Source organism: Gekko japonicus, unplaced genomic scaffold (genome assembly GCF_001447785.1).
Source record: "Gekko japonicus isolate JY-2015 unplaced genomic scaffold, Gekko_japonicus_V1.1 scaffold112, whole genome shotgun sequence".
NCBI lineage: Eukaryota > Metazoa > Chordata > Lepidosauria > Squamata > Gekkonidae > Gekko > Gekko japonicus.
The window spans coordinates 1,554,181-1,556,471 of NW_015166422.1; positions in this window are offsets into that span (position 1 = coordinate 1,554,181).

Here is a 2,291-nt window from a genome sequence, read left to right on the forward strand (position 1 = left end):
GGAAAGAGAGAGAAGGAAAGAAGAAGGAAAAGAGGAAGGAAGGAAGGAAGAGAGGGGAAAGAGAGAAAGAAAAGAAGAGGGGGAAAGGAAAGGGGAAGGAAAGGAGGGAAAGAAAGAGGGCAAAGAGATGGGGGGAGGCTCTCCCACCACCACCCCAAATCAAGCCTCCGCCACCCCCCGCGGATCCCTCACTTACCCCGGGAGGCAGCGGGGAGCGTCTTCTGGCCTCCCCCAGGCCGCAGCGCTCCGGCACTGGCCCGGGGAGGTGAGGGGGCTCTTCTGGCCTCCCCCGGGACACAGCGCTCCAGCGCTGGCCCGGGGAGGCAGCGACGGGCCTCCTCTGACCTCCCTGGGGCCACAGCGCTCTGGCGCAGGCCCCAGAAAGGTGGCAATGGCCCTCCTGGGGCTGCAGCGCTCCGGCGCAGGCCCCAGGGAGGCGGCGACGGGCCTCCTCGGGCCTCCCTGGAGTCACAGCACTCCGACGCGGCTCCGGGGAGGGGGTGACAAGCCTCCCTGGGGCCACAGCGCTCCGGCGCGGGCCCCAGAAGGCCAGTGACGGGCCGCAGCACAGAGAGCTGGGGGCGGGGCTTGCTGCCACTGCCATTTGTACCAGCTCCTGGGCTCCCAGAGCAGCGCGCCGGCCCCAAAAGACCCCTGGTTCCAAATCATATGAAGCTTTAAAGAACAACACCAGCACCTTGCATGGGGCCCAGAGACAAACTGGGAGCCAGTGCAAAGAGGCCAAGACTGGGGTGGTGTGGTCCCTATGACCCATTCCAGTCAACATACGGGCTGCAGCATCCTGTACCAAGTGGAGTTCCTGAACACTTTCCAAGGGCAGTCCTACATAGAACACACTGCAGTTATTTAATCTAAATGTTACCATAGTGTGCCAATGCTCCCTCTAAGCTGTGGAGTCTTGTGAGCAAAAATTCTACTTTGGGATCTCCTGGCATTAAAGTTGTAAGCGAGCGATTTGGCTGCTGCATAAATTAGTTTGCTCTGGAGCCATCCTTCCTGAGCTGGAAGCTAAAACACTGAGAGCTAGCTCACACTAACTCAGCTTAGAGGGAACACTGTTGCACCATGGTGGCCAGTTAGTTTCTCCCCAGGAAAGGCCACAGCTGGTTAACCAGTCAAAGAGCAGTGCTGCCACTGGCTTATCCAGTAGCAGTATGCTTGGATCCAGCAGCACTTACAAGCAACAGACCTGGTCCCATCAAGGCTTTGGTCTCATGTTTCGGGGAGTGGGATTGCAGACCACAAAGCACGGTGGTGGTGGAAAGTGCCCTCAAGTTGCAGCCTTGACCCCGTAGGATTTCTGAGGTGACCCCCATAGGGTTTTCAAGGCAAGAGACATTCAGAGGTGGTTTGTCATTGCCTGTCTCTGCATAGCAACCCTGGACTTCTTTGGTGATCTCTCATCCGAATACTAACCAGGGACAACCCTGTTTAGCTTCCACAATCTGACAAGATCAAACTAACCTGGGCTATCCAGGCCAAACCAAGCACAGTCTGAGGAGGGAGGGGCCTCTGCTTTGCATGCAGAACATTCCAGTCCCCGGCATCTCCAGCTATAGGACCAGGCAGGAGGTGATGTGAAAGACCTCTGCCTGAGACCCTGGAGAGCCATTGCCAGTCAGAGTAGACAATGCTGACTTTGATAGACCAATGGTGTGATTCAGGATAAGGCAGCTTCATGTGTGTTCACGTGTGATATTCGAGATCCTTTAACTGGAGATACCAAAACCTGAACCCGGGACCAGCTCTCTGCCCATATGAAACTGCCTTACACCAAGCTGGCTACTCAGACCTGCGGGAATCTGCAGAGACGATGGAACGTCAACAACTGCTATGCAAGACTCTTTTTAAACTGGATTGATGCTGAGGATTGCGCCTGAGACCTTTTGCATGCAAAGCAGATGCTCTACCACTTAGCCACTGCCCATCGCATGACTCTGTCTTGCATCAGCTCAGAATACTGGCACGGCTAGCCAAGCACTATGTACTTCTACTGTTGTTGGCTCTCAAGCAAAGCTAAGTCTGTCCCCAGCATTGGATACCTGAGATTTTTTAAACTGCAGATGCAGGGGATTGAACCTTGGACCTTCTGTGTGCAAAGCAAAGTTCTGAAACTTTCAAGATAACATGGCAATATGACTGGAGAGTCTGCAAGAGAATTGTTAGCTTGGCTACCAATACATTCCCTGGTTCAGGGACCCTCAGACCTGAATGACTACCTCTCCACACAACAACCTGTGAAACAGCTCCGGTTATCACACTGGAGAGAG